This window comes from Camelus ferus, chromosome 1 (genome assembly GCF_009834535.1).
Source record: "Camelus ferus isolate YT-003-E chromosome 1, BCGSAC_Cfer_1.0, whole genome shotgun sequence".
NCBI lineage: Eukaryota > Metazoa > Chordata > Mammalia > Artiodactyla > Camelidae > Camelus > Camelus ferus.
In genome coordinates this window covers 27186642-27200286 of record NC_045696.1, presented here as the reverse complement: position 1 = coordinate 27200286, position 13645 = coordinate 27186642, and the positions used below count along the sequence as shown (strand labels likewise).

At 39.8% G+C, this 13645-nt stretch overlaps 1 long non-coding RNA gene across 1 annotated transcript in view; it reads left to right on the top strand.

Moving 5' to 3' along the window:
- Positions 1 to 1765: 1765 nt before the first annotated feature.
- Positions 1766 to 13645, top strand: part of LOC116666518 — a 230352-nt gene continuing 218472 nt past the window's right edge. The window contains exon 1 of the long non-coding RNA XR_004323426.1: positions 1766 to 1886. This is a non-coding gene — a long non-coding RNA (uncharacterized LOC116666518). The remainder of the gene's footprint in view (positions 1887 to 13645) is intronic.

Genomic DNA, 13645 nt, shown 5'->3' with positions numbered 1-13645 from the left:
ATACCCTGTACTGTTTGGCTGAAATCTGGATTTCCCTAGACTCATTAGGTCTTCCACTGAAGTGTGTTGAGCTGTTACCCATGAAGTATATGGACTGTTTGCTGAATAGAATGGATGATGGAATGCCTCCAATAATAAGCAACATACACACATTCTTATTCATACATTTAGCAATTAGTCTGTGCTCCAGCTTTTATACGTGGTTTATGTAGTAATTTTTAAAAAAACGACTGCAAATTCTTTGACACTCCTCTCATCAGGAGGCAAAGCCTCTGAATCATCTCCTTCAATCATGATAAAATTGTGACTACTTCAACCAATAGGGGAGGACTATTGATTTTTGAGCTTAGCTCATCATGCATCTTCCTTAGTTTTTGAACATTTGCTCTGCAGAAACTGGCTCTTGGAATCCAGCTGCTATGCTTTAAAAAACCTAGCTACCTCAAAAGGTCTTGTGTCGGTCATCAGTCTCAACTGAGCCCAGCTTTAGTGCCTGTCATGGGAGTCTAATGATTCCAATCCACAGCCATTTGAGTCACCCCAGACACATAACCTCCCAGCTGGGAGCCCAGATTTCATGGCGCAGCTATAAAAACATCCCAAGACAAGCCTTCTCAGCTCTGCTTTGAATTCCTGACCCACATAATAAAATTGTTGTTACTTTATGCCAGTGAGTATGAGGTGGTTTGTTACACAGCAGTATATAACCAGAACGGCTTAAATGTCTTTAGTGAGTAGGAAATCCATGAAATTGGAAACAGGAAGAAAGAAGACCTGAAAATAAAAGGAGTTGCCAGGCATTTAAGTAACAGCGTATGTTTTGAGAGGGGAGTATGTTGTTTCTGAAACAGAATGAAGGTAAACAAAATCCTTGTATTATGTGTTTAGTGTCACCCTTAATGATCCTAGTAGTAAATCGTCCAGCTGTGAAGCATCTTCTGCCCCAAATAGTCATATTGAGTCACTGGTTCTTGGATTTTATTTTATAAATCAGAGATGTGATATTCCTTCATATTTGCATGTGCCAAAGAAGCTATAAGGGGTTTTGAATAAATTCTGAAATTCAGGCAACAAATCCTTAGCTAATAACCAGGACCTAAGTCATTCACTTGCATCATAACAATCACCTTTGCTCTTGCTTTCTCTTCCTACCTTTCATCTTTTTGTTTATTCCTTACTTGTAACTTCAGGAAGGCAGGAAAAATAAATAGAAACAGGAATACACTAATTTTTAATTCCTTTTTGTAGGGATAATGGCATAATAGGGAGATCATAGAATTTAATACCTGCGAAGTATTTCCCTGCTTCTTTCAAAGTTTTATGGAATTTTTTAGTTAACAATATATTTTCAAGTACATATTAAAATATAAGTCTCACCACATTAAAATCAGTTTGTACGTGAGATAATGAAGAGTCATGATGGTTGTTAATTAACCTTTATCCAGGCGGGTCCCCAGCAAGGGTCCTCCTTTCTGGTTTCGTTTGAGCCAACAGAATGAGACTGGTTCAGGAGCACAGGACAGCTTTATTCTCAGAGAATAAAGAAAGGGGAGCTCCAGCAGTAGAGAACAGGCTCTTCAGGCAGGTCATGGGTGGGGCTGCTTTGTAGGGATCTGCTCGGCAGGGGCGGGGCCTGGAGGTGCGGAGTTCTCGCGAGTCTCGGAGTCTCGCCCCTCAGACTGACGGGCCCGGCGTCTCTGCGCACAGCCTGCACCCCGCCGCCATGTTGAGTTTCCCTGTGTGCGCAGCGCTTCCGTGTTCAGTCCCGAGCTAGAGTGAGGAGCGGCTGTTTCACACTGGGAACTCTGGTCTGAAGAGCCCGGAGCAAGTCCTCTGAGCGTGGCATCCTACAAGCTAGTGAAACTAAGCACAAAGGAAAACAAAAGGTTAGACTTTACTTTATTACCCAGATTCCCCCAGAACTGCTAATGGGCTTTGCTGGTAAAAAGTCCTTGCTCTGTCTTTTGTCCTGCTTGTCATTCTTGAAGGGTGAGAGCCTGGGGTCCGAAACTGATTTCTGCTGTGTTTGGGCGGCTTTGTTGCTGTGGGCGAGGAGCAGAACTTCTCCTCAGCCGCCTTTAGATGTGTTGGATGGTCACCAGGCCTTAGCACTAGCTGTTCATATCCCTGAGCCCCTGCCGTTTGTCTAAACTTTTGGACAGAAAGGACACCAGACAATTTAGGATGTATGGCCCAAATATTAGTAAGAATAATGGTTATGTTACTACAAGAGGTAGAGACCCCAGGGCGAGTCATACCTGGAAAACAGATTTGCAGTCGGGAAATGGTGCATTGCGTAGTGAAAGATTTTAAGATTTATTTTAAAAGAAAGAAAAAGTACACCCCCAAGAATGGGAGGCAGGCTCTAAGGGAGGAAAAGCTGCAGTGTTTGTGTCCCTTTTCTCTTATACCCTTGCTTAGGGGTGGTCTCTTGATTGATTGATGGCTCGTGTCCCTGGAATGCTTAGTCATGTTTGGCCCTTTTGCGCATGTCCTTACCCATGGTGTATACCGAAAAGCCCATGGTGGGGCCTAAACTGCAATGTTAATTATAATACAGTGAACATTGGGTCGCGTCCGGTTAATTCTTTTCTGCTACCGTGCAGTCGTGGCTGTTGGGCTTTAACCAGTTTCTTGCTGGCACTCATTGCTGGCACCCGCTGAAGGCATATAACACCATCTTCCAGACCATCCTCCTTCTCCACCTGTCTGCCCAGTGCCCCCACTTATGTAACAATCTGACAGTTACATGTCAATTTTTTTCTTAAAAGTGAAAGTATCTAGGTCTTTTGCCTGTAGGCAGAAGTGTACCCTGATGCAGAGGCTCACTGCCGTGGCCTGAATCTCCCTGGTCACACCTCTGTTGTTTTCCGGAAGAGGAACTTCAGATCAGAGAGAGGTTCACACGAGTAGTCAAGGGGGCATTTCCCCAGGTTGTCTCCCAGGATGTGGAGGCTCTGTGCCCTCTTCACTCGAGTGTAATGTGTGATATGCCTCTGGAGTGACCCCCTGCAACTTCAGGGCAGAGTGCGTGGTTAAGGTCAGCAGGTGGGGCCTGTTCCCTTTAGGGGTGAGCTGTCTCACAGACTGAGGGTTTTCCAGGTTTTTCGGTGCCCCCAGTCTCCTGGCCAGCAGGGGTGCAGGGCAAGATTGGTGGGTGCTAGTAGCACTTGGTCACCATATTCTGTGAGAGCTTTCGTAGTTTCTCCTACTTGGAGGGCACACTTGAGTCGCTCCATTTCAAAAGGGCCAAATCACCCTTTCTCTCAGGCTTGGGGGATGAGTCTACCAGACAGGAGTTCAAATGCACTCAGCTTTAATTTATCTTGGGGTTAACTGCACCTGGAGCAGGGCAACTGGAAGTAACATAATTTAGAGACCCATTGATGGGCAACTTTCCCATATCCCAGCTGGTATTGGGGCCAGGCTGTGTTACATAAGATTAAGTGTTTTGAGGTCGAGGTGGTGATACCTAAAAAATTCCAGCTCTTCAGAATGCATCCTAATGGGCTGTCCTTTGGTATGCTGAACATTTGGTTCCCCAGACTTTAGATATTCTGTTTTCAGGGATTTGTTTCCCACTACTGAGGGGGCGGTTGGAGTGATGAGTTGGCAGGCAAATGCCACAAGATTTGACCTGCATAGGATTTCTGGTTTAGGAAATTTGGAACCAGCATCAAACTGTTCATGCATTCAAAAGACTGAAAGAGGAGGCTTCCAAATGGCGTGGACTCTGATATAACCGGGGTCTCCCTTGAATTTGCAACTGTTCATGCCTTAGAGAGTCCCTCCTCGGTCAGAATGTCCCATAGGAGGTTAGACGGGATGTCTCAGGGCCACATTAGTTCCTGACAGCTTGCTCCCTTAGGGGATGGTCCAGCTGTCTGGGGCAGGGTCTTCTCTTTCATCCTTACAGCTGAAAAAGAGGAGTTTTCAGACTTTCTGTTCGCTGAGGACTAAAAGCATGTGAGGTCCCCACAGGGCATTCTCCAGATCGCCAGGCAGCTGGTATCTGTGTGATATCTGGAGGAGAGCCGGTGGAACCTCAGTTTGCCTCACACGCAGAGGGGGAGGAGTGATAGTGGGGTTCCTGGCCTTGGGGACGGCTCATGAGGCTCCCCAGACCACTTCAGAGAAACTAGTGCTGACCAGAAGACTGGTCATCTAGTCACCAGTTGCATACCTACCCTTTGACACTCCGGCATCCCTGGTGCCTTCTTGAACTCAGATCGAGTGCCCTCATTCCGTTTTGTCAAGCGGCCCTCAATACCTGGGGCTTTTCTTGGTCTGGCCTCTTGGCTCACGGGGATGGCCGCTTTCCTTGACAGAGAGTGACAATGGAGAACACCACTGCTGACGCCTGGAGGTTGGCGGGGAGGGCTGAAAGCACTGGTGCAGCTGCTACTGCCTTGTCCCAGGGTCAGGTGGACAGCGCTGTTGAAAGGACTGCCCTGGCTCCCTCTCATCCTCAGGTCCCCACTGTCCCCAGGTCACCAGTACCTCGGGAAGGCCAGTCAGAGGCAGGCGTGCATGAGTTTCATTCTTCAGTCCCCAACGATGCCACAGTGTGGTCTCCTCAGTGGAGCACGGTCCCAGTGACTGGGGGCTGGGCTATTTATGCACCACACCTGGGTATTGGGTTGCTGGAAAGAGTTGCTCTGAATTTGGCTGAAGGTTGCTGCCCTTCTACCCTGTCAGGGTGTACTCAGAAACCAGGGTCAATCATCCTCACCTGAACCTCCCAAAGCCTCAGCCATCCTCCTGCTGGAGCCGGGGCAAGCCTGGAGTCTAGGGGATAGCTGCAGGTAAAAAGGCCACAGTCTATCCCACCTTGGGTGCCTGAATTTTGTTACTGTCCCTTTCAAGTCAGGCCCCAGCAATGATCCTTCTGCCTGGCGTCCTCCAAGCATATGGTGTCAGTATTGTAACAAGTCCTACACAGTTGTTCAGGAACTCTCAGTTGTCACCGCCCTGCGGGAACTTATTAAAACATAATCAACTCTCAAGTTCAGTGTCAAGAATATTGGTCGTTTAAAAAGTTGAGATATAATTGTCATATAACATGATATTAGTTTCAGGTGTACAGCATGATTTGATATTTGTATTCATTTTGAAATGATCACCACAATGATTCTAGTTAACATCTGTCAACATATATAGTCATTCATTTTTTTTTTGTGATGAGAACTTTTAAGATTTACTCTTAGCAACTTTCATATATACAATACAGTATTCTTAACTATAGTCACTATGTTGTACCTTGCATCCCTATGACTTATTTTATAACTGCAAGTTTGTTCCTTTTGACCTCCTTCACTGATTTTGCACCCCCATCCCACTCACTCCCCTGATCCCACCCCACCCCATCCTACCCCTCCATCTCTGGCAACCACCAGTCTGTTCTCTGCATCTATGAGCTAGTTTTTTGTTCATTTTAGATTCCATGTATAAATGAGATCATATGGTATTAGCTGTCTAGTGGCTAGACAGGTGAGGGTGCCAGGGTCTGCAGTTTGCATGGATGTAAAAGTGGTATGTATAAGGGGCATGTTGAGGACCCCAGAGTTAGGGCTGCAGGAAAAGGAGAAAGAGGAGGATGGCTATGGAGGGGCAGTAGAAAACAGCCAGTACTGACAGTACTTGGTAATATAAGGTGGGCTCCAATTTGGGTCTTCTGCAGGTATGACCTTATTTTCTGATTTTAGACTGGAATAGCGTGATAGGGTTGCTGTAGCCTTAATTTCAGCAGAAGTCTTATTGAGCCCCAGGGTTCTGTGCTAGAATCCCATATCCCTTCCTACTCTCTAGGAACCCACCCAAAACATAATACATTCTTATGTGCAGTGTCAAGAAGATAGGTCACTTTTGGGGACAAGATCCCACAGAGCTCCCAGAATTGGTAACATGTTGACCTAAAAAATAGATCACTCCCGAGAACCTTTAGTGGTTGAACCAGCATCTCCAGCCCAGATTTCTGAAATTCTCAAGAGTTTTATTTTTCTTTTATCATTAGACTTTTGTCTGGAGCTACTCTGGGCCACACACACACACACAAAATCTCATGAGCTTCTAAAGTAAGGGAACATATGTCTTTAGTGCAGCAGCCAGAGTGATCCTTTTAAAATATAGTTTTGATCATCATTCCTCTCCTTCAAAGCTTCTCTGGTTTCTTTTCTCACTCACAGTAAGAAAACAATGCAACCCAAGCCTTCATCCTCCTTACCTCTGTTAGCCTATGTCAATAAAAAGTAATCAGTCAATCTAAGAAAGAAATGAAAAATTTTACATGAGCCAGGTTTGAGGATTATAACCCAGGAAGAGCAACTCAGAGAGCTCTGGGAACTGTTTTGCTGGTTAGAAATCTAGGCTGGTTACATAAGAGTTTTTGAGACAGAGGACTGTACAGCAAATGATGTATTATAGACAGTTTACATAATCCAGATCTAAGCATCATGCTGGTGGGTCATGTGACCCCTTACAAGATCAAGAAGGAATGTTATCTTTTAAGGAGTTGTCTTGTTAATGCTAGAAGAATGTTGCTCTTTATGATTGAACAGGTATTTTTGCTGATGGGGAAGGTTTGGTTGATGCATAATGCAGATACATAATGCACAATAGAGGAAGAGAGGAGGCCAAAGGGCAGAAAAAATTTTTTTTATGTTTAAGTTTTTCTTATTTTGCCATAAAATATGAATTTTATGTCACATCTATGATTGGTCTCTATTCATAAGGCCTCCTTACTGCTCTAGGAATGAATCTGGTAAATTTCCACCTCTGGATATTTGCATTTGATATTCCCTGAGCTTGATACACTCTCCTAACTATCCCATGACTCACTCCCTTACTTAAAGTCTTTGTTTTCTAAACAAACTCTTTGTGATCACCTTATTTAAAACTACACCTCCCACATCATACTCCTTTTCTTATTCAGCTGCCCACCAAAAACAAAGCTTCCTGAAGGCAAGGATTATTGTTTTATTCAAAGTGCCTAGAACAAAGCCTAGTATAAAATTAATCCTCAAAAATACGTATATATTATGTACGTTGAATCCAGTTGTCAGCTGTATTCCACACAGGCAATAACCAAAGGGTATCTAGGAGAAAATTCTTTATTCCCGGACTGTTCTCTGGAGTAGGGCTCTTAATCATGCCAGTGCAGGAAAAGTAGACATGCATTGCCCTAGGTGAAGAATTAGGGATCTGTTTCTGTGGGGTTAAAAGAAGCCATCAGACTTCTGAAGAGATTTGGGAAGAGGGGGAACAATATTTAAAAATCCCATATACCCTCTGGGCAGGAAAGAACCAAGACCCAACCTCTGCTCTCACAAGTAAGAAGTTAATAATACCTACTCAAGTAAACCTTCACCCCTTCACATTTGTTGCTCTCTCATTACACACTTAATTTCCATGATCTATCATATAAGTCACTCTTGGAAATGTTACTGTATTTCCTTTGTCCTTTCACTCTTCTCTCTCTCTCCAAGACAAGTATCTCATTTCTAAAACTTCCAACTCATCTTTCCCAAGGATGATTGTTACCACAAAACTGGGTTTGCATCTTGGTGGGTTATAAGCCAAAAGACACAATCAAGCCAAAAAGGAGGAAAAGGAAGTATTTTGTACTTACAACAGGTGAGGAGAACACTGAGCATATTTTCCAAAGCAGTGTCTCCTCAAACAGCAAAACTGGGGAAGTCTTAAGCTAAGGGTACATGCATATTTATTGAGGGGTTTGGGAAGTGTATGCATATTCATGAAAGGACTTGAGCAGCAGAGAATTAAGCATAGAATAGGGGCAAAGGTTGACAGAGTTCAGGCTTTAGTTGATTGAAGTCACAAGGGTCAGAAAAAGTCATCATCATTACCTTTAACTGGAGCAAAACTCCTGGACAGGACAAAAATTAATTCTAATTGGACAGAGCCAAACTGAAAGTGGTTAGGGGCATTCCATCAATAGGAGACAAGGGTAGGACTTTTACAGAGAAGATGCAGAAGCAAAGCAAGGAAATTGATTGGTTGTAACTTAAGCAGTTGCCTTTTTAGGAAAGCCTGGTTGGCTGTTTGTGATCCTTAGGTTTTGATTTCTTAATCTTTAAATTTTTATAGGCTAAGATTTTGTGTTGCTTACATAGACTTATATTAAAGCCATCTTGGTCTGTTGACCTCCTTGTTTAATTAATTTACTACTACTAAGTCTACAACACCTAGAACAGTGCCTGTGGAACATATAATAGACATTTAAAAAAGTATTGTTGAACTCATGAGTGAAATTGCTAGCAGTTATAGTTAATATCTCTTTTATAAATTCTGGACAGAATGCTGTTTCACATGTATTCTTGTTTAATCCTCCCAATGATCCTATGACTAGGTACTATTTGCCATATTTCATAAATGCAGAAAGACATTTAGAGGTAGTCAGGGGCTTGTTCTAGATCACAGCACTAGGATGTCACAGATGTGGGATGTGAAGCAAGACCATGTGTCTACGCGGCTCATGCTCTCCACTGCTATTCTGTGCAGGCCCTTATACTTAAAGTATCCTCTTCCTTTTAGTAACCATAATAATCCACACTTCATGTGTTTAGCAGGGACTGCTTTTCTCTTGAACCCAGTTACCTCTTTCTCTCACCAACTTTTGAAAGTAAATCATTTTGAATTTTAATCTGATTTTGGATAATGCAGATGGTAGGTGACTTCAATTTTCTCTCTCTCTTTCTCTCTCCACTCCCACCTCTCTTTTCTTAATATTTGAAAACAGGTCTGCCTGATATTAGTAATATCTTACAAAAGAAAATCCAGACAGAGAGAAAGAATCATCTTTCATTCTGTGTGCTGGCCTTCCAAAATTACTTATTCATGGCAGTGAATTAGGTTTGCTAATACATTTTTGGTTGATGCTTCTAAAACCATGGAAAATAAAGTTAGACTATTAAATTAGTCTGAGAGATTAAAAGGTGAAAAAAATACAAGATAATGTTATATTGATATTTTAATTTTTCTTTCATTTTCATATTTTAAAATTCTTTTAACAGGAGATACAATACCATAGAATAAATGGAATAGGTTTGGGAACCTGTATTTCTCATCTGTATATGAGAGGTTCCCAAACTTGTATTTTTATATATATATATACATATATATATATATAAACATCATAAAGTAACTCAGCCTTAATATCTTTCTCTTTTAATTTAAATTATCTTTATATATGAAGGGAAAATATTTTCTTTTCAACATGAGAATGAAGTTTTATAAACAAGTTAGAACTTTGGTTTTGTGTATTAATATGAAAGCAAGTTCTTCCATGCTTGATTCTTTTAAAGGCTGGCCTTGCTACTTCAAAAGAGAAGTTGTAAGAAAATTTTTATTTAATCCTTCCTGTTCTCCTGGAACATAATTGCCAACAATATTACTGAACAGCAGAGTAATTTATCCTGCTGAAACAGCTCAATGGCAAATTGGCTAAAATCAAGTTAGCTTAATTATTTTGTGTTAGAAAATTGGAAAGTCCCTTTTTCATATAATTTGTCATGAAACATTTTAAAATCTCAAATTTATTTTTAAATATATAGAATGTAAATATCAAAAACAAATACAACCTTTAAAGGAAAAGTTTTGCTTTGAGATTATACTTCATTTATTAAAGAGGATTTTTTCTACCACCAGCCTTCCCATTTTTTTATATCTTACATTCAGGGAATGGCAGGATGAATTGGTTGGGTGCTGTATTGATTGCAACAATAAGAATCTATAAAGTGGTTACTCTGAAAAATGTGGTGTGCTCAATACAAATGTAGATCCAAAGAAACATATAATAAGTTCCCTGCTCCGTGTTCTAAATGCAGAACAAATTATCATACAAAACAAAATTACATGCTGCTCTGGTGAATGCTAAATTATGCGCTAAAGACAATTTCAAGGTATATTGGATTTGTGATTAAACATAGCTTATTAAAAACATATGCATCCTAATCTCCCTAACATCTACTTAAAATAAAGTCGAAAGGGATTAAAAAAAGTAAATATATAAAACTACATAGGCAAAAAGAATATGGGAGAAATGGAAGGCATGATAGATCTCAAGTAACTCTGTAGGCATGGAGAACAGTCTTTGCAGATGATAGCTGACTGTTCAGATAAGAGATATATGAAATCTATCATCTCAGTGGTGAAAAGGGTACAACATAGTGAACAATAATACATATGTAGAAAACTAAAAAACACAAACAACTAAGCAAAAAAAATAATGATTATTAGTAACTATTAATTACAGGAAAACTATATAATAATTGTACAGTTAAAGGAAATGTTCTAGTATACCATATTGCTCATCTGTGAACAATATTTTTATTGTTGCAATAAGGTAAATATCCAGTAAAGTTTCATCTAAACATGGAAAATGAATGGAGGAAATGAGAGTGTGTATGTTTAGGGAGTGGTAAAAAAAAAAAAAAAAGCTTAGCTCTCTTTTTTCATAAGGCAAAATAAATGAATAGTGTCTAAATTTCAAAGGTAGTGTATATATATAAACATATTATTTAAAATATGGACACAGATGTGAAAAGAAACAGCTAAACTGGGACTTGGATGGGGGCAGGTAAGCAAGGTGCTGCTTTTTATTGTTTTTATAGCCTTGTAACATCATTCAAGTGTTAGAACATTGTACATGTATCAGTTGAATAAAAAATAGAGAAGAGGTAATAAAATACTAGTTATTCAGTACCATAATGTACAAAATAATTTTAAAAGGGAGAAGTAAAAAACTCTGGTTCAGGTGCCGTCTAGCTAAGGGAGGCATTGTGGTGTGATAAAAATGTATGGTTGTGTTAAGTGGAGACTTAGATTCCAGTGTGGGCCCTTCAAATGCTTTTGTTATCTGACTCCTCTGATCTTCCATTTCCTGTTGTGTAAAAGCCATGGAATGATAAAATCTACCCCATATGATTGTAGAGTATTAATGTGATAACACTACAATATTTAACACACTATCTGGTATATTGTTTGATGCTTAAAAATGTATGAAATAGTTTTAAAACATGTTCAGGGTCTGGATGAGCTATGATTCAACTTCTCTAAGTCTCTTCCTGGAATTAATTTTTCAATTAAATAATTAACATATTCCTGTTAAGGCAAATAGCAATGATATCCCAAGTTATTTAACCAAATTTTGCATCTATTATTTCTTTATAGCCACTAATCACAATATTTAATGTCTTTAGAATTAAAAAAAATCAATTTCTCTAGATCTCTAAGTAATTCATATAGTGATAATGGGTTTCACAGAGTTTTAATATTAACTTTGAGCATTGTAGATCTGAAAACGATAGTTAGGACCAGGTGTTTCATGGCAAATTTTAGTCTCATCTATATGGCCTTCAGTGAAGAAAAAAAAAAAAAGGAGCCTGGGAAAACTTACACTTTGTTGGTGGCCTGTGGTGGGGGGTCTCCCTAAATTACTGAATAATTCAATAAACATTAGTTAATGGATAGAAGGAACAATGAATAAGAAAGATGAAAGGAAAAACCAAACGTTGTGTGTGAATAATTTGTAAAACTGAAGGGCAATGGGTGAAATAGAAAGGTGATCAAAGGCTAAAAAGTCCCCATAGTAAATGAAAGAACAAGAAGCCAAATGTTAATCATTACACTCATAGACTGGTAAGCAACTCATGTTGCAAACCCAGCACTGTGCCAAAAGCAGCTAATGTTTTTTTTTTTTTTCCGAAAGCCTGTTTAGTCCTGTCTGTATTCTATGGGTGTTAGTGACAAATAGACTCATTTCCAGACACCAAAATAAAAGGAAAAAACACATTTTACTTACCTTAGCATTCAAAATGTATAGAATGAAGCCCCTCAACTCAGATTAAGGGGGGCTATTTGAAATGAATGAATGCATGTTGTTCTGCATACATTTCTTCATACTGTGCATTGTAAAATGAAGATCTGCTGTACTTGTCCCAATGACTTCCTCTATTCTTGTGTGCCTTTACCCTCCTTCATGTACTTTTAGGTTGGATTTAGAGATTTTCTATCTTCTTCAGGATATGATAAGTATTCTGTTGAATGTTGAGTATAGAAAGAATAAAGCATATTCAGGGTCCATGAGATTACTGCCACAGCATTCTCTTGTGAATTATATTTAGATTCTGTACCTTCAGTGTTGGGAGAAAGTTATCTTGATCTCTAGGTTTCAACATGTCTAAAACGTTCCATGACTGGTCTTGTTTCATACTAAAGTATATACCCAAGGGTCAAAATCATTTAGAAGGCAGACAATGTGATTTTATGTTTCGATTGGTTGGTTGTTTTAATTGAAGTATAGTCAACTTACCATGTTGTGTTAATCTCTGGTCTACAGCATAGTGATTCATTTGTACATATATATTTATTCTTTTTCATATTCTTTTTCCTTATAGGCCATTGCAAGATTCTGAATATAGTTCCCTGTGCTATACACTAGGACCTTGTTGTTTATCTGTTTTATACATAGTAGTTAGTATCTGCAAGTTCTGAACTCCCAGTTATATGCTTTTAATCTGAAATCAAATTTCTGGCCTCCAAACAATTAACCAGTAAATCACAACAAAAGTTGTATTTCAAAAGGTACATTTGTATCAGATTAGCCTGATTATAGGTGGTCATACATATGTGAACAAGAGATTAAACATGTGATTTTCTGCATTAATGTTTATCCTAATGATGCCTAACTTATCTTTTGGGGGACTTTAGCACCTCCTTTACTTCAGAGATTGATTGACACAACATTTATTGGTTATTTTTACTCTAATTTGGATTGTTGCCTAGGGCATAGCAAGAGTAGGAAGAGAAGGTTTGCAGTTCTTTGAGAAATGAAAAATCAAAGATTTATTTCCCTTGCCTTAAGGGAAGGGAAAAGCCTTAAGGGACGCTTTCTTAAGAAAGCTGTGAATCCAAAGGATTCTAACCTGGAGAAGGAGAGAGAGGGTGTGGGATCAAAGAGAGAGAAATACGTTGGACTTGTGCTCTTTTTTTGTAAGACATGAAAGTTTTGTTGCTCAGTTTTACTCTCGGGTGGGAAACAGAAAGGAGTCAGCTCTGTGATACTTGGAAACTGGGAGAGGAATAGGGATAAATGAGATAGTAGTGGAAAAAAGAGACTTTGATGTGATATAGAATTTTACTTATTTAGGCAGTATGGGGAAGGCTGCTAGGAGTAGAATTTCCTAGAGTCAGGGAAGGGTATTAAGTTCTTCAGACAAGAGGGAATTGAGCTTTCTTCAGGAACTGAAGCGCCTGAGTGGCTCAGACACAGAGATTGGTGGGAGGGTGGTTTCTTAAGAGGCTGAGAAAGAGGGCAGCTTTTGAAATTAGGAAGACTATAAACTGCACAGTAAGGGTGCCATGAGAAATGCCAGAATTATCCAAGGAAGTGCAAAGAATGTTAAGCACCAAGGCAAATTTATCAGAATTGAGACATTACCCAACCTTGTAAGTTCAAACACTTAATTTTATTAATATATTGATTGGCTAAGGGCACAGGTTTTGGAACCTGGCAGATGGAAGCCCTAAACAACAACCTACTGGTTATAGAATTGTAGGAATGTGACCTAGCTTTTCTATGTCTCAGTTTAAAAACTTTCTTTATAAAGACAATTTTTATAGAGCA